This window comes from Apium graveolens, chromosome 2 (assembly GCF_009905375.1).
Source record: "Apium graveolens cultivar Ventura chromosome 2, ASM990537v1, whole genome shotgun sequence".
Taxonomy (NCBI): Eukaryota; Viridiplantae; Streptophyta; class Magnoliopsida; order Apiales; family Apiaceae; genus Apium; species Apium graveolens.
The window spans coordinates 270953458-270974318 of record NC_133648.1 but is presented as its reverse complement, the minus strand read 5'-3'; the positions used below and the strand labels follow the sequence as shown (position 1 = coordinate 270974318).

At 32.3% G+C, this 20861-nt stretch overlaps 2 non-coding genes across 2 annotated transcripts; both read left to right on the top strand.

The window, feature by feature from the left end:
- The first annotated feature begins 5123 nt into the window (after positions 1–5123).
- On the top strand, positions 5124–5212 carry LOC141709968 (small nucleolar RNA Z102/R77). Its single transcript, XR_012570515.1, has one exon. It is a non-coding gene; the product is annotated as a small nucleolar RNA Z102/R77 (small nucleolar RNA).
- Positions 5213–5288: 76 nt separating this feature from the next.
- LOC141709969 (small nucleolar RNA Z102/R77) lies at positions 5289–5377 on the top strand. The gene has a single exon (XR_012570516.1). It is a non-coding gene; the product is annotated as a small nucleolar RNA Z102/R77 (small nucleolar RNA).
- The last annotated feature ends 15484 nt before the right edge of the window (positions 5378–20861 follow it).

Sequence of the window (20861 nt, the reverse complement as noted above, 5' to 3'; positions counted from 1 at the left end):
TGAACCCTTAATCTAAAGTTACTTTCTCAGTCATCATATCATTGTTTACACTTCTGTATAACCATTTGTGCGAGTTGTGCCCTTGCCAGAAAGCACACAACATTCAATCAATCATACTCACCTAATTGGATATCAATTTCCTGTGCTCCCTACACATCTAATATTTAAGTCTTTACTTTACAGATTGATCGCGGTGTCAAGTTCCCTGTTGACATATCAATGGACATCAGCAAACTATTTAAGTTTATCTTTTTTTCCTAATATTTAGTAAAGAACCTGAACTATTTTGTTTAGTTAAAATAATTGTTGTTGTCGTAGTTTTAGACATGTGATGGTTTGAATGTTTGAGTTGGTTTGGATGTAATACATTTTGTGGTATGTAATGATATTTTGGGATTGTCGATTTCGAATAGCATAATTTCATGTAGTATTGCTTTTTATGTATGAAAAATATGTTAATGGTATATATGTTCTATTTACAAACAAATTCTATCAAATTAATATAATACAAATCATTATGAAAAATGGGGCCCACAAGTGGGCCCTATTTTTTTTTGTAAATTTAAAGTGCAAAGGTAACATACATAATGCGATACCATAGATATACATGGATGTTACCTTTGGTGTCTATTGTAACACAAAAGTCCATGTTGCACCAGGGCAAAGGAAATGTTACCTTAGGGGCCAAAGGTAACTCGAAAAAAAGTAACTTAAATTTTATGTTACCTTAGGTCTTCTGGGTGGCTATGGTAACATTTTTTTGGCCTGTTGTAACAAATAGGAATTTTGAATTAATAATAACTCCTAATTAGTTAAGAGTTATAATTTGTTTTTCTACTCTCTATATAATATCTCTTGTGTGGCTGATTTTGTAAGCAAGACTTTTACTAAAACCCTAGCCACCAAGGGAGAAGATGGAGAGACCAAGAAGAAACGAGTTTGTGCTAGTACACATCCAATCCTTGAGTTCAAGCATTCGTGTGGATACCGATAAAGCGTAGATCGCGAGAGCGTGATGCGTGGTGATTGTACAAGCTTTGGATCTCCATTAGTCAACCAATTGGTAAAGCTTTTTAAGGTAAACAATCTGATCTACGAAATAAATATATGTTTTTCGTATGGATCCTCCGGTGGGTTTCGAAAATTCTTTTTTTTTTACGTTTTTAATTAATGTTTCCGTTGCGTTTATGTGATCGAAACCCTTCAATGGCATCAGAACTACTTGCGAAAAGTGTTTAATTCGTTTATGTGTTTACTGGTTTTATGATGATAATATGTATACAATATTTCATGACTGTTATTTATGCGATTTTGTATATTTTACATGTTGTTATGTTTATATATGCGTATTTATATATATGTTTTGAATATATGATATTCATGAGAGTTGTATAATCATATGATATGATGATTATATAATCTGTATATATACTGATATATACATGTTTTGTGTTTGTTCTTATTATACGAATCGTATTTGATACGATTCTGAGTCGGATGTAGCGGATTTGCTGAAATATGTGTCTGGTATCCAATTATGGCGAACGAATACGCTATTTCTTATAGAATCGAGCGTCTGAACGTAACATTGTTTATGTTATTTCATATCGACTGATCTGTAAGGCGTTTAACATCGTTTACGCCCTGTTTTCTACGATTTAATGTTATCATATTTAATTTCAAATTTTCTGATTTTTTCAATATTTGGTTTTTATGATCAGATCATGATGGGTATGATATGTTAAGATCAGATTATGTGTTTTAACATGTTACTTTGTGTTAATTGAGCATGGTGGATGGTTATGGCTTATGACCTTAGGTTAATGGTTTTGGTTTTTCAAATATGGCTTGCATGTCGTTTAATCTTGTAATTATTAAATCTCGAATGTAACTCGAGTTCTTCTTGTAAGTTCATTAGATTAGTTTTCATATTTCATTCTTGTAATGTACATGAAGATATTAAGATTTGAAGATCAAGGGTAATCCCATACGGAGGCCATCCAAGGAAGCAATACAAGAAAGAAGACATGTAATAGTTAGCCTGTATTTATTTTTCACCTTAGATTGACCTAGATCTTTGTCATTAGCTTGATAAAGATCACATACGATGAAGCCATAACCAACCACATTTATTTATTGCACTTTATGTGCATATGATGAATGTATTTGTAGGTTCCCACCCTACAGCTACACCGCACGCCGCCGCCGTCGCCGTCCAAAAGGAGTTTGAGTCCGGGTCCGGCCGGGAGAAGGCCCCGGGGTGATTTGGGATTATCAAGGAGCGTCCTTGTTAACCCTATATATTAATTTATCGAAATTAATAATATATTATTTATGAACAAATTACCAAACCATCTGTTAACTGAATATTACTGAGTTTTTTTTACTTGATTCCTAGTTTGAAAATTAATGATAAATTGACTTGATTATGCAAAAATCGAGGCAAGAATTGTTATTGGTAAATCCGGTTAATAATAGGTAAAAATCGGTTGTAATCGGGTTAAAAACCGGTCAAATTAATAAAAATAGGTAAAAAATTTAAAAAAATAAAATAGAAAAATTAATTCTAGTATGTATAATTATTATTTTAGACAACTAAATCATATAAACAATCCTAAGTTTTACTCTCAAATTTATCCCTAATTCAAAAATTAGATTTTAAAATTTTCATTTTTTCTACTCATTCAATTTTTGTTTTGCCAAGCCATACAATTTTAATTACATTTGTGTAAATATATAATACTTATATAGTTATATATATGTAAATAAAATTATCATTCACCTTTTATATACAAAATCTTAATCCTTTTAAATAATTATCTAAAGTTTAAACGAGAAATTTCTAATAAGCGCAAGTCATCAGCCGTGTTAACTACGTCCCTTTGTAAAAGGCTTAGTACAATTTTTTTATATCTAAAGTTAACTTAAGTAACATCTGTATCATATGATTAACACAAATAATAAAACATTATATACGATAAAATATGTTTATATTCTCTCTGTTTCTTTTTAACTGTCACATTTGCAAAAAAAATATGCTCCCTCAGTCACTCTCAAATGTTTACATTTGGGTTGGACACGAAATTTAAGAAAAATGATAAAGTAGTGGATGAAAGTTAAAAAAGTGAATAAAGTAGTTAGACCGATTAATATTATATGTATAAAGTGAGTATAGTGGAGAAAAGTAGTGGATATAGTTATTTTAAAAATTATAAAAATTTTACTATTTTTGAAAAAAATTGAAATATAAACAATTGGAAGGGAAATCTCAAAAAATAAAGTGTAAACAAATGAGAGATAGAGGAAATGCTATTTAAGAAATAAATATTTTTTTTCAAATTATTTTCATGCATATGCATTGGAAAAAGAATGAGACAATTATTTATGGGAAAATTGTTTTTGCAAATGTGAAGACGGAAGGAGTATTAAAGTATCCGGGCTTATTGAAAATTAATCATTCTCGTAGATCGCCCGATTAATTACTGGCTATGTTTTAAAAATTACTAATATTATGATTAATTACCTGATTAATCGTTTCAATATATTATGCCGATTCGATTTAATAGTTCGATTAATCACTATTTTTTTCTTAAATTAATATATTTAATTTAAGAAATTAAATATTTTTGTATTTTATTAAACACATCCAGTTAATACTCTTAAATTAAATATTTTTGTATTTTATTAAACACATCCAGTTAATACTCCGATTAATTAATCCAATTATCCGATTTAATTACCGAAAGGTTACTTTTCCTAACAATACTGATTTCCGAGCAAGTAGGACTGAGTAAAACCGAACCGAAATCGAAAAATCGAACCGGTCAATTTCGGTTCGGTTTGAATTTTTTTCAAAATTTCGGTTATTTCGGTTTGAACTGAATTAAATTCGGTTTGGTTCGATTTTTCTAAATACTGGTTCAGTTTTAACCGAATTAACCGAATTATATATATATATTATATTTTATATAAAATATTTTTTATAACAAATATATAATATTAATACCAGTAGTCTAGTTCTACTAATGTTATATAGTACTTGTAAATTGTCCCCCTATTTTCAAGAGTAGAGATCCCCAACTCCTCTGCAAAACACAACGGCCCCTGACTTCTGAACTCCGACTTTCGATTGAATTCCTAATTATTGCCTTTGCAATTGTTTAGATTTTCAACTTTTTTATCCTCTTATTGCAAATAATATAGGTATTTAGATTCTTTGTGTATGTATATTTGATTTCCATCATCTTCATCTGATGACACCACCACAGGTATAAAGTACTAGGGCGACTTTTTCATAAGGAAGATTTGTATTTGTATTCACTTGAAAAATGATTTTATTGAAAAAGAATTATTTTTAAAAATTTCGGTTTTTAAAGACCGAACCGAATAAATCAATGTAATTTGGTTTGGTTATTTGATCGGTTCTTAAATAACTTCGGTTCGGTTTAGTTTCGAAAAAATCATTTTGAATTATTTCAGTTCGATTCGATTTTCAGTCGGTAACCGAACCGTCCGAATTCTCGATCCTAATCACCGACCGAATTCTCGGCCCTAATTACTTTTCCTAACAATACCGATTTCCGAGCAATGACCATTAGTGATTAGACATGTTTCCAGTACCCCCTTTATTCGATGCCGTTACGAGCAAGTACAGAAGTAGAACTATCGACTGTTGTCCTTGGGAACCTATTGAGGTAATATGAAAGCCCATGTCAGAGTTTACTTTTTGATAAGTAGCCTATGTTATTATTTGTCTCGCAAGCCCATGTCGTATATATGCAGAGTGCAAAAACTGGACTAAACTAGCTAAAACTGGGCTTTAGAAGTTAAACCCCAATAAAGCCCATTAGCAAAATCTGAAGGGCATAATTGTAAGAAAATGGGCCTTGAGCAATTATAAAACGTCACATTAGGGTTCATTGAGAAAACAAATTGGGGGAGGATGTAATAGACGGCGTTAAGGTTTCATGCTATAGTTCTTTATCGCCAATCTCATCTCTTCCATTATATGGATGAATTTTCAGGAGTTTAATGCTTGTATATCACTTATTCTATAGTTTTACAAGTTTGGCTCTTCTGCTACATTTCTTTAATTTATATATAATATATGAGGATTTAGATTGAATGGAAGTGATGAGTAGACTATATTGTTTCCCTATTGGTTTGATCACCGATATGATGGTGCAATTGTATTAGCTCTATCTGATCCATTCTTTTATATACATGATGTTTTGGTTCTTGCGGGTTTTAACTGAGTGTTTTTTTTTCTTGAATGAAGTTTTTTAGTGGAAGGAAATGAGGAATAATAGATTCCCTATTGGTTTGATAGCCGGAATGATGGCAACCTATCATGAGTATTAGCTCTATCTGATCCTTCTTCTATGTTTTGTTGCCCCTTTAAATTTTGATGAAGAATTGTACGAGTGAGGCACATTCGAAGGCTTGACAAGTGAAACTAAAAAATACTAAGCTTGTCGAGCTCAATAGTTGTGCTAGATTGGTTGTTGTCGGATTTTGTATTATGTTCTTTGGCCTACTTTGTGGTGGCTACAAGATCTTCATATTTGACATATAGCTTTGAATTCATTACGTTATTGTTCGGGATTTATGTGTGTTTAGTGTTAGTTTTCTTATAAAACATTTGTCAAGTTGTTTATCGATGGGGTTTTATTGGCTTAGTCTAAGGGCAGAGGGTAGGTTTCCCTCTCGGGCTTGAGTTATTGTATTGTTTATCGAGAACCTGAATAAACTACTACTTAATGCCTGTCGAAATATTTACATAGCACTGTCTCAATTCTGGAGTAGGCATGTGTTTGCAAAGTTACTCGATAAGAACATTGGCCAGTAAGTAGAAAAGATTAAGGGCGGCGCAACCAAGCAAGCAAAATAAATTAATAGAAAGGCTTCTAGATAAGAGGAGTCGATAGTAGTGTTTGTTTGTAAATGGATGCAGAGCTAGCCCTCTTATTATAAAATATGACCCTGGACTGAAGCAGAAGTAACGTAAGCAGATAACACATGAATCCTCCGCCACCAACTGATCCAAATACTAATCCAAATTTCTGACCAATTTCAATCCAAATATTTGATCCAAAATTATTTTTTACATATAATAATATATAAATATCATATTAAACAATTTTATCTTAAATTTATCATTTAATCATTATTAAAAATTTATATAACATTTCATAAATTAATTAAATCAATAAAAATTAATACAAATAAAAATATTAAAATTGTGCACTTAATTCACGAAAAACACATTTATTACAATAATTAACATACAAAATATCACACACAAATTTTTCGAATTAGTATATTTTTCTCACAAATGCTCAAATAATGGATCTCTAAGTGTAATATGTGACTCATTATTTTTTATTTTTAAATTTTAGTGAAATTATGTTTTCTCATTATTTTAAGTTTTATTTTAAAAATAAATTTTGTTAACTATTAATTATATTTTATTATTAATTATATAATTAAATAATAAAAAATTAATTTAAAATCTTTTAAACTACAAATAACAAACCATTATTTTATTATAAATCAAGTGATCCAAATTTGGATCAGGGACTGATCCAAATTTGGATCAGGGACTGATCCAAATTTAGATTACTACTGCAACGCCCCCAAATCCGGGATCAAGGTATTTGGTCGTCATTATAAAACTTCAATCCAAATTAACCTGTTAAATCAATAAATAAATGTCAGGCCAGCGGAAGATAATTATCATCTATGACCCCAAATTAATCCAAGATCTTTTAAGGTTACAGTTCTAGAAACAAGAATTCCAAATTCCATCAATAAATTTTTCACTTTCTTTTATATTTCTTTACAACAATTCTCAATCTCAAAACTTAACCCGCTAGTATAACTTCGAAAAGAAATATATTAGGCCCAACTATAAAATACACAATTATTATATAATATAATATAAACAACTTTATACAATAAAACTTACACTAGTCCACAAACCCTGGACCAACCACCTTCCGAGAGTTTTTTCTTTGCTTCCTCGAATTACGCAGTTAAACAGCGAAACTAATCCTCACTGGAGGTTAAATTTAAAAACAGGCAAGTATGAGCGAAAGAAATGCTCAGCAAGTTCATTATAGTAAATATCGGGTCATTTTGATAAAAAAACTGACATTTGCATCAGTGCAGAACATTTAGAAATCATAATTACTGAAACATAAAACTCTTTTTGATATTTTCAAGCGAAATGCTTCAGCACTACTTTGAATTTTGACGAGAATAAAACTCGTAAAACAGTGTTTACGGAAATATCGTAAACAATTCTAACATGAAACAATGATTATGGATTGAATCGTAAACTTTACTCAAAACCGAACACTTGAAATTAATACTTATTTTGTTATCAAATCAAATTAGATATCACTACGAACTTTGATGCTCACAACATTCCATACTGAAGTCAACACCAATCATTTGTACTAATACCATCTTTGATATTTAACAACAAACTAAGTATCCTCAAAATAAGAAACTGAATCAAAACCACATTTCATCTTTTATCCGAAAATAAAATACTTAATAAATCATTCCTTGTAAGATGTCAAAATCAATATAATAATTTCGATTGGAACCAAATTATGCACTATGCTGTTCCTGATGATCAGTCATGAAACAGCACCGGTATCCCGCATTATACCGTAAATATAGGTACTACCCGTATCCCGAAGACATACGGTACCTATAGGGCGCCAGAAAAGGCATAACAAGCCTTGTAAGATATTACACTTCCGTATTACACTTCTGTATAATAGCTCACGCTCGACCGGTGCCTCGGCCTCTTACGCTACCAGTAACCATCAAATCTCAAAACTTTTTATTGAAAAGGGGTCATAATACTCGACACCCGAAATAATTTTATTCCCCCATTAACTTGGGTAGGAATATTCACAACCAAATCACTTTTCTCAAAATCCAAAACATTTATAAATCTAGAAATTGGATAAGTAAAATCACTTGACTATTCTGAATATAGAATAGCAGATGAGTATTTGCATAAACAGAATTATTTAATTCAGCGATATTTAAAACATTTATCTATTACGAACTGAGAATAGGGAAAGCAATACTTGCATGATAAGATTCAAAATAAATATCACTTGAATAATAAGTGATGATAGGGATACTTGCATAATATGATTTGAAATAAACATCACTTGAACGATAAGTAAAGTCAGGGGTACTTGCCTTTGGGTTTTAGTAGTTAGTCACACTCGCAACGACACATTTATTCTGACATTATGTCTCAAAACGTCACCGTCTTTCTTTTCAACACTTCACCGATATGCTGCTCTTGCAATTGCTAGAAGCCAAATATCCAATACCATTCCATTTCATTCTTTATCCAACACCTTGTCCTGATCAACTCGAGAGATCCACATCTATAATTAAAAAAAAAAATATAACTTTAATCGTCTAAACGATAATAACTCGACGAACTGCGCGTCAAAACCCTAATGTCTACCCATACGATAGCCCACACATAAAGGAAACAGTCAAACACAAGACTCTTGACCCACGTACGCACATAATTCACATAGCACTTATGCACATAACTCATGTATCACATAATTTATAACACACATCCCTCGATTCGTCAAAAGGTTCGACTCGATAAGTTTAAAACTGAAATCGGGTCAAAAATATGATTTATCGATCAATAATCGACTTGGAATGATTCGTAAAACAAACGACCTTTCGAAACAAAAGGATTTGGGTCTCGAAAGTATTTTTAATGAAAGCAAAATATTTTTCTGAGTCTGTACGCGTACGTTTCGTAATAAACGGACGAACGATTTATTTATTATGAATTTTTGAACATTTTTCGGAATTAAAACGGGTCTCTGAATCATTTTATAACTAAATAATAGGGCTCGAACACCCGAAAATAATTTTATAAGAATTATCGAGCCTGGAAAATAATTTAAAATAATATTTTCTTGGAAATCGGACAGCACCTCCTCTATTTCTCGGACTGCCAGTCGATATAATATCTACACAACCAACAACAATCAACACAGTAATTTATATTTACGCGTATAAACACTCCAGAAATGAATAACACGGCCACCTGAACCAAAACTCGGACCAAAAGTGACTTCTCCAACAATTTCTAAAAATTATGAAATAAATATATAAAAACTAACATGCTATAATATACACAAGTACGAAGGCGGAATTTCGGAATCGTTACCCAAAATAAATTCTGATCACCCCGAGGAGAATATCTGATGTCCGGAAAATATCTCCAGAAAAATCTGAAATTAATGGTCATAGACATATACACGCTGAGATGCCATGTGGAGTAATCAACGCCTTCAAACTCCTTTTCTATGCCCCGAAAATAAATTAAAACGGAAATATAATGGAAATATGTCCCACAAATTTTCTTCTCAAAACCTCGCAATATATATACCTATGCGTAGGTATCGAAGCGCTGATCGTTTATATATATAACAATTGAAATTTTGATGAACGGTTGAGAAGATATGTATTTTTGAAAATTAAAAGTATATAAACAGGGAGAGAGACAGAGAGACAGAAGAGAAGGAGTATTGTGTGTAAACGGGGAAGGGGTGAAGAAATAAAAAGGGAGGGGGCGACGCACGGGTACGGGGGGTGGGGGTGCGTGGGGAGCCAGGTGGGATTGGGGGGTTTTGACACGTTTTTTTTTTCTTTTTTTTTTCTTTTTTTTAACAGAGCACATCAGCATATCCTTATTTATACCTGAAAATTTTGTTTTGCCCCGTATTTCTCAACTTATCGAATAAACGCGCCGGTAAATAAAACCAGAAAAATTACCAAACAAATTCTAAAATTCTCAGAATAATTAAAAACTAATAAAATAAAATTTTCATAATTTTTAAAGCATTTTTGACTTGCGCGTTATACCCGCATTACACAATTTAACGAACCGAGCTGCACTTGAAACAAATTCAGAAAATCACGAAAATAGTCTTAAAATGTTAAAAATATCCCGAAGTTTATAAAAACATAAATTTCGAAATTTTAAAATAATTTTTGAAACGCAATTTATACCCGCTTTTATCAATTAAACGATTCAACGCGCGGGTAAAATTAATCCTAAAAATTCCCAAAATAATTTTAAAATTCTCAGAATATTCCAAACTTAAATAAATATGAGTTTCATAATTTTTGAAGAATTTTGGAATTAAATACGGATTTTACAAATAAATGCAATCAGAAAATCATACAGGGCTAAATAATTGATGAAATATTGATTTCTAAATTTTATAAAATCCCAAATATAATTATTGTAATTATAAAATCATAAAAACAATTTTAGAGACAATCCAAGTATTTATGCAAATAAATATCCGAAAATAGATTACTTAGCTGCTAAGTAACTATAAAAATGATACAATTTAATACCATATTTGGATAATCATCATCAAAACCCAGCTTTTTATAAAACACCATATACGAAAATAATGTAAAAATATCCCGTCTCTCGAGAATACGGATTTTGTTGATTACCGAAATAACTATCGTATCGAAAATCTTGCGCCGGGCCGCGCACGGGTCAAACCGTAATCCGGATTGAAAAAGTCAAAACACGGAAAATGTCCGGAATTACCAGATTAGGTTAGGAAGGAGTTTTTGGAAGAGTTTCGAGTTGTAAAAACGTAAAAACGGTTGAAGTTGGACGATCCCCGGCTTTATAAAATAATTTTGGTAATTACTCAGAAAATAATTAATAATTCATAACTCAATATAAAATCATCTAACAGTCCAAAAATTAACAGAAAAATATCACAATTATCTATATTTTATTATGGACATATAAAAATTCAAATCCTCAAATAATATCACATCTAAACACCCAAACATCAATTCCACTTATCAGATAATTCACTAAAATTCACCTAAAATCACATAAATAATTCCAAATAATTATAATAATAATATTTGAAAATATGGGATATTACAATCTACCCTCCTTATAAGGATTCCGACCTCGGAATCAGCAGAAGAAAGCACTAAGGGATCTTATCACAAATTTTCCATTTCCAAATAAACTCAATTTTCCATAATCTCAAATAAATCTTGTATTCCTTGTATAATAAAACTTTTACAGGAGCTTCACTGTGCACCACTGTTCCATTCACACCCTTTGACCAATTCTTCAATAGAATCACTTTTTACTGATCGCGAGAAAGAAGAATAGAAAGAAGGATAGAGAGAAGAAAAGAAAGATAGAGAAATAAAGAAACATATTGACTTCGCTATACACCCCTGATATTTTAATCGCATTGCAATCTACTGTTGCTCTTGATAATCCCATCATATAACCCTGCTTTGACTTGACCAGGAAAACTCAGCTTAACTTGATTGGCATACCTTCGAATGTTTGAGATGATAAAAGCATGGAATTTCAAAAAGAAAAGAATTTGATATCATAACAGATGTCTCACCATTGTGGGTACCAAAGTCTGAATTTATGAGAAAGTGTTGTTGAAATGAAAGAATAACTGAGAGATCAATATGATCAAATGAACTTGGTATTGCGTGTCCAAATTAAGACACTACTAAAGGTTATTAACTTTCATGTATTCACAACACACACAAGTGATGGCGTCTCATCCAACTCCTATCACACAGACATGTATACCTTGTGTCCCCTATAGTTAGGGTTGTTCATCTCAGTCAGAATAAAAGAATATCAAAGGGATCGAAAATCAAATGAATAAAACTGAAAAAATTTCAAATCTGATATTTCTGAAGGAAATGAAATCCAGAGAACAAAATTATGTCACCAAATGAGCAAATGGTGTCACATCATCAAGAAACTATCCACCAAATAAGAAAAGTGGAATTAAATTATCATAACTTGACAGAGCTATCAAAACCTGAAAAATAGGCTTCATGACAGCCTCTGACACATTTAAAACACAGTTATGATTGAAAATGAGTGTTAGGGAATATATCCTCTAACAATTACTTCTTTTGAGAGAGGCCAAAAGAAATTATAGAAAGAAAAGGTATTGCCAAAATCTTAATATTTATCTTCAATTTGAACTCTCCAGTTGACTCGCCATCTGATTCTAGACGCTTCTTCATGTTCCAAGGATATCGATAATCTTCATCGTCGTCAAAACGTAGTAGCCTCGAAAGATTCCACCATAGAAGTTTGCAACTGCCAGGAGTTTTGTCCAGCTCAACACAACCATCTCAAACGAATGCGCCTATCTTAACTTATTCGTTGGTACTATATCCAATAGTCCAACAGGAACTCGATATGAGCTCAAGCGTCCTCACATAGCTATACACACTCCTACACACTCTCGTTTCTATTTTACTATAACCTCAGCTCTGATACCAACCTGTAACGCCCCCAAATCCGGGGTCAAGAAATTTGGTCGTCACTATAAAACTTCAATCCAAATTAACCTGTTAAATCATTAAATAAATGCCAGCGGAAGATAATTATCATCTATGACCCCAAATTAATCCAAGATCTTTTAAGGTTACAGTTCTAGAAACAAGAATTCCAAATTCCATCAATAAATTTTTCACTTTCTTTTACATTTCTTTACAACAATTCTCAATCTCAAAACTTAACCCGCTAGTATAACTTCGAAAAGAAGTATACTAGGCCCAACTATAAAATACACAATTATTATATAATATAATATAAACAACTTTATACAATAAAACTTACACTAGTCCACAAACCCTGGACCAACCACCTTCCGAGAGCTTCTTCTTTGCTTCCTCGGAATTACGAAGCTAAACAGCGAAACTAATCCTCACTGGAGGTTAAATTTAAAAACAGGCAAGTATGAGCGAAAGAAATGCTCAGCAAGTTCATTATAGTAAATATCGGGTCATTTTGATAAAAAAACTGACATCTGCATCAGTGCAGAACATTTAGAAATCATAATTGCTGAATCATAAAACTCTTTTTGATATTTTCAAGCGAAATGCTTCAGCACTACTTTAAATCTTGACGAGAATAAAACTCGTAAAACAGTGTTTACGGAAATATCGTAAACAATTCTAACATGAAACAATGATTATGGATTGAATCGTAAACTTTACTCAAAACCGAACATCTTGAAATTAATACTTATTTTGTTATCATATCAAATTAGATATCACTACGAACTTTGATGCTCACAACATTCCATACTGAAGTCAACACCAATCATCTGTACTAATACCATCTTTGATATTTAACAACAAATTAAGTATCCTCAAAATAAGAAACTGAATCAAAACCATATTTCATCTTTTATCCGAAAATAAAATACTTAATAAATCATTCCTTGTAAGATGTCAAAATCAATATAATAATTTCGATTGGAACCAAATTATGCACTATGATGTTCCTGATGATCAGTCATGAAACAGCACCGGTATCCCGCATTATACCGTAAATATAGGTACTACCCGTATCCCGAAGACATACGGTACCTATAGGGCGCCAGAAAAGGCATAACAAGCCTTGTAAGATATTACACTTCCGTATTACACTTCTGTATAATAGCTCACGCTCGACCGGTGCCTCGGCCTCTTACGCTACCAGTAACCATCAAATCTCAAAACTTTTTATTGAAAAGGGGTCATAATACTCGACACCCGAAATAATTTTATTCCCCCATTAACTTGGGTAGGAATATTCACAACCAAATCACTTTTCTCAAAATCCAAAACATTTATAAATCCAGAAATTGGATAAGTAAAATCACTTGACTATTCTGAATATAGAATAGCAGATGAGTATTTGCATAAACAGAATTATTTAATTCAGCGATATTTAAAACATTTATCTATTACGAACTGAGAATAGGGAAAGCAATACTTGCATGATAAGATTCAAAATAAATATCACTTGAATAATAAGTGATGATAGGGATACTTGCATAATATGATTTGAAATAAACATCACTTGAACGATAAGTAAAGTCAGGGGTACTTGCCTTTGGGTTTTAGTAGTTAGTCACACTCGCAACGACACATTTATTCTGACATTCTGTCTCAAAACGTCACCGTCTTTCTTTTCAACACTTCACCGATATGCTGCTCCTGCAATTGCTAGAAGCCAAATATCCAATACCATTCCATTTCATTCTTTATCCAACACCTTGTCCTGATCAACTCGAGAGATCCACATCTATAATTAAAAAAAATATATATAACTTTAATCGTCTAAACGATAATAACTCGACGAACTGCGCGTCAAAACCCTAATGTCTACCCATACGATAGCCCACACATAAAGGAAACAGTCAAACACAAGACTCTTGACCCACGTACGCACATAATTCACATAGCACTTATGCACATAACTCATGTATCACATAATTTATAACACACATCCCTCGATTCGTCAAAAGGTTCGACTCGATAAGTTTAAAACTGAAATCGGGTCAAAAATATGATTTATCGATCAATAATCGACTTGGAATGATTCGTAAAACAAACGACCTTTCGAAACAAAAGGATTTGGGTCTCGAAAGTATTTTTAATGAAAGCAAAATATTTTTCTGAGTCTGTACGCGTACGTTTCGTAATTAAACGGACGAACGATTTATTTATTATGAATTTTTGAACATTTTTCGGAATTAAAACGGGTCTCTGAATCATTTTATAACTAAATAATAGGGCTCGAACACCCGCAAATAATTTTATAAGAATTATCGAGCCTGGAAAATAATTTAAAATAATATTTTCTTGGAAATCGGACAGCACCTCCTCTATTTCTCGGACTGCCAGTCGATATCATATCTACACAACCAACAACAATCAACACAAGTAATTTATATTTACGCGTATAAACACTCCAGAAATGAATAACACGGCCACCTGAACCAAAACTCGGACCAAAAGTGACTTCTCCAACAATTTCTAAAAATTATGAAATAAATATATAAACACTAACATGCTATAATATACACAAGTACGAAGGCGGAATTTCGGAATCGTTACCCAAAATAAATTCTGATCACCCCGAGGAGAATATCTGATGTCCGGAAAATATCTCCAGAAAAATCTGAAATTAATGGTCATAGACATATACACGCTGAGATGCCATGTGGAGTAATCAACGCCTTCAAACTCCTTTTCTATGCCCCGAAAATAAATTAAAACGGAAATATAATGGAAATATGTCCCACAAATTTTCTTCTCAAAACCTCGCAATATATATACCTATGCGTAGGTATCGAAGCGCTGATCGTTTATATATATAACAATTGAAATTTTGATGAACGGTTGAGAAGATATGTATTTTTGAAAATTAAAAGTATATAAACAGGGAGAGAGACAGAGAGACAGAAGAGAAGGAGTATTGTGTGTAAACGGGGAAGGGGTGAAGAAATAAAAAGGGAGGGGGCGACGCACGGGTACGGGGGGTGGGGGTGCGTGGGGAGCCAGGTGGGATTGGGGGGTTTTGACACGTTTTTTTTTCTTTTTTTTTTCTTTTTTTTAACAGAGCACATCAGCATATCCTTATTTATACCTGAAAATTTTGTTTTGCCCCGTATTTCTCAACTTATCGAATAAACGCGCCGGTAAATAAAACCAGAAAAATTACCAAACAAATTCTAAAATTCTCAGAATAATTAAAAACTAATAAAATAAAATTTTCATAATTTTTAAAGCATTTTTGACTTGCGCGTTATACCCGCATTACACAATTTAACGAACCGAGCTGCACTTGAAACAAATTCAGAAAATCACGAAAATAGTCTTAAAATGTTAAAAATATCCCGAAGTTTATAAAAACATAAATTTCGAAATTTTAAAATAATTTTTGAAACGCAATTTATACCCGCTTTTATCAATTAAACGATTCAACGCGCGGGTAAAATTAATCCTAAAAATTCCCAAAATAATTTTAAAATTCTCAGAATATTCCAAACTTAAATAAATATGAGTTTCATAATTTTTGAAGAATTTTGGAATTAAATACGGATTTTACAAATAATGCAATCAGAAAATCATACAGGGCTAAATAATTGATGAAATATTGATTTCTAAATTTTATAAAATCCCAAATATAATTATTGTAATTATAAAATCATAAAAACAATTTTAGAGACAATCCAAGTATTTATGCAAATAAATATCCGAAAATAGATTACTTAGCTGCTAAGTAACTATAAAAATGATACAATTTAATACCATATTTGGATAATCATCAAAACCCAGCTTTTTATAAAACACCATATACGAAAATAATGTAAAAATATCCCGTCTCTCGAGAATACGGATTTTGTTGATTACCGAAATAACTATCGTATCGAAAATCTTGCGCCGGGCCGCGCACGGGTCAAACCGTAATCCGGATTGAAAAAGTCAAAACACGGAAAATGTCCGGAATTACCAGATTAGGTTAGGAAGGAGTTTTTGGAAGAGTTTCGAGTTGTAAAAACGTAAAAACGGTTGAAGTTGGACGATCCCCGGCTTTATAAAATAATTTTGGTAATTACTCAGAAAATAATTAATAATTCATAACTCAATATAAAATCATCTAACAGTCCAAAAATTAACAGAAAAATATCACAATTATCTATATTTTATTATGGACATATAAAAATTCAAATCCTCAAATAATATCACATCTAAACACCCAAACATCAATTCCACTTATCAGATAATTCACTAAAATTCACCTAAAATCACATAAATAATTCCAAATAATTATAATAATAATATTTGAAAATATGGGATATTACAATCTACCCTCCTTATAAGGATTCCGACCTCGGAATCAGCAGAAGAAAGCACTAAGGGATCTTATCACAAATTTTCCATTTCCAAATAAACTCAATTTTCCATAATCTCAAATAAATCTTGTATTCCTTGTATAATAAAACTTTTACAGGAGCTTCACTGTGCACCACTGTTCCATTCACACCCTTTGACCAATTCTTCAATAGAATCACTTTTTACTGATCGCGAGAAAGAAGAATAGAAAGAAGGATAGAGAGAAGAAAAGAAAGATAGAGAAATAAAGAAACATATTGACTTCGCTATACACCCCTGATATTTTAATCGCATTGCAATCTACTGTTGCTCTTGATAATCCCATCATATAACCCTGCTTTGACTTGACCAGGAAAACTCAGCTTAACTTGATTGGCATACCTTCGAATGTTTGAGATGATAAAAGCATGGAATTTCAAAAAGAAAAGAATTTGATATCATAACAGATGTCTCACCATTGTGGGTACCAAAGTCTGAATTTATGAGAAAGTGTTGTTGAAATGAAAGAATAACTGAGAGATCAATATGATCAAATGAACTTGGTATTGCGTGTCCAAATTAAGACACTACTAAAGGTTATTAACTTTCATGTATTCACAACACACACAAGTGATGGCGTCTCATCCAACTCCTATCACACAGACATGTATACCTTGTGTCCCCTATAGTTAGGGTTGTTCATCTCAGTCAGAATAAAAGAATATCAAAGGGATCGAAAATCAAATGAATAAAACTGAAAAAATTTCAAATCTGATATTTCTGAAGGAAATGAAATCCAGAGAACAAAATTATGTCACCAAATGAGCAAATGGTGTCACATCATCAAGAAACTATCCACCAAATAAGAAAAGTGGAATTAAATTATCATAACTTGACAGAGCTATCAAAACCTGAAAAATAGGCTTCATGACAGCCTCTGACACATTTAAAACACAGTTATGATTGAAAATGAGTGTTAGGGAATATATCCTCTAACAATTACTTCTTTTGAGAGAGGCCAAAAGAAATTATAGAAAGAAAAGGTATTGCCAAAATCTTAATATTTATCTTCAATTTGAACTCTCCAGTTGACTCGCCATCTGATTCTAGACGCTTCTTCATGTTCCAAGGATATCGATAATCTTCATCGTCGTCAAAACGTAGTAGCCTCGAAAGATTCCACCATAGAAGTTTGCAACTGCCAGGAGTTTTGTCCAGCTCAACACAACCATCTCAAACGAATGCGCCTATCTTAACTTATTCGTTGGTACTATATCCAATAGTCCAACAGGAACTCGATATGAGCTCAAGCGTCCTCACATAGCTATACACACTCCTACACACTCTCGTTTCTATTTTACTATAACCTCAGCTCTGATACCAACCTGTAACGCCCCCAAATCCGGGGTCAAGAAATTTGGTCGTCACTATAAAACTTCAATCCAAATTAACCTGTTAAATCATTAAATAAATGCCAGCGGAAGATAATTATCATCTATGACCCCAAATTAATCCAAGATCTTTTAAGGTTACAGTTCTAGAAACAAGAATTCCAAATTCCATCAATAAATTTTTCACTTTCTTTTACATTTCTTTACAACAATTCTCAATCTCAAAACTTAACCCGCTAGTATAACTTCGAAAAGAAGTATACTAGGCCCAACTATAAAATACACAATTATTATATAATATAATATAAACAACTTTATACAATAAAACTTACACTAGTCCACAAACCCTGGACCAACCACCTTCCGAGAGCTTCTTCTTTGCTTCCTCGGATTACGAAGCTAAACAGCGAAACTAATCCTCACTGGAGGTTAAATTTAAAAACAGGCAAGTATGAGCGAAAGAAATGCTCAGCAAGTTCATTATAGTAAATATCGGGTCATTTTGATAAAAAAACTGACATCTGCATCAGTGCAGAACATTTAGAAATCATAATTGCTGAATCATAAAACTCTTTTTGATATTTTCAAGCGAAATGCTTCAGCACTACTTTAAATCTTGACGAGAATAAAACTCGTAAAACAGTGTTTACGGAAATATCGTAAACAATTCTAACATGAAACAATGATTATGGATTGAATCGTAAACTTTACTCAAAACCGAACTCTTGAAATTAATACTTATTTTGTTATCATATCAAATTAGATATCACTACGAACTTTGATGCTCACAACATTCCATACTGAAGTCAACACCAATCATCTGTACTAATACCATCTTTGATATTTAACAACAAATTAAGTATCCTCAAAATAAGAAACTGAATCAAAACCATATTTCATCTTTTATCCGAAAATAAAATACTTAATAAATCATTCCTTGTAAGATGTCAAAATCAATATAATAATTTCGATTGGAACCAAATTATGCACTATGATGTTCCTGATGATCAGTCATGAAACAGCACCGGTATCCCGCATTATACCGTAAATATAGGTACTACCCGTATCCCGAAGACATACGGTACCTATAGGGCGCCAGAAAAGGCATAACAAGCCTTGTAAGATATTACACTTCCGTATTACACTTCTGTATAATAGCTCACGCTCGACCGGTGCCTCGGCCTCTTACGCTACCAGTAACCATCAAATCTCAAAACTTTTTATTGAAAAGGGGTCATAATACTCGACACCCGAAATAATTTTATTCCCCCATTAACTTGGGTAGGAATATTCACAACCAAATCACTTTTCTCAAAATCCAAAACATTTATAAATCCAGAAATTGGATAAGTAAAATCACTTGACTATTCTGAATATAGAATAGCAGATGAGTATTTGCATAAACAGAATTATTTAATTCAGCGATATTTAAAACATTTATCTATTACGAACTGAGAATAGGGAAAGCAATACTTGCATGATAAGATTCAAAATAAATATCACTTGAATAATAAGTGATGATAGGGATACTTGCATAATATGATTTGAAATAAACATCACTTGAACGATAAGTAAAGTCAGGGGTACTTGCCTTTGGGTTTTAGTAGTTAGTCACACTCGCAACGACACATTTATTCTGACATTCTGTCTCAAAACGTCACCGTCTTTCTTTTCAACACTTCACCGATATGCTGCTCCTGCAATTGCTAGAAGCCAAATATCCAATACCATTCCATTTCATTCTTTATCCAACACCTTGTCCTGATCAACTCGAGAGATCCACATCTATAATTAAAAAAATATATATAACTTTAATCGTCTAAACGATAATAACTCGACGAACTGCGCGTCAAAACCCTAATGTCTACCCATACGATAGCCCACACATAAAGGAAACAGTCAAACACAAGACTCTTGACCCACGTACGCACATAATTCACATAGCACTTATGCACATAACTCATGTATCACATAATTTATAACACACATCCCTCGATTCGTCAAAAGGTTCGACTCGATAAGTTTAAAACTGAAATCGGGTCAAAAATATGATTTATCGATCAATAATCGACTTGGAATGATTCGTAAAACAAACGACCTTTCGAAACAAAAGGATTTGGGTCTCGAAAGTATTTTTAATGAAAGCAAAATATTTTTCTGAGTCTGTACGCGTACGTTTCGTATTAAACGGACGAACGGTTTATTTATTATGAATTTTTGAACATTTTTCGGAATTAAAACGGGTCTCTGAATCATTTTATAACTAAATAATAGGGCTCGAACACCCGCAAATAATTTTATAAGAATTATCGAGCCTGGAAAATAATTTAAAATAATATTTTCTTGGAAATCGGACAGCACCTCCTCTATTTCTCGGACTGCCAGTCGATATCATATCTACACAACCAACAACAATCAACACAATAATTTATATTTACGCGTATAAACACTCCAGAAATGAATAACACGGCCACCTGAACCAAAACTCGGACCAAAAGTGACTTCTCCAACAATTTCTAAAAATTATGAAATAAATATATAAACACTAACATGCTATAATATACACAAGTACGAAGGCGGAATTTCGGAATCGTTACCCAAAATAAATTCTGATCACCCCGAGGAGAATATCTGATGTCCGGAAAATATCTCCAGAAAAATCCGAAATTAATGGTCATAGACATATACACGCTGAGATGCCATGTGGAGTAATCAACG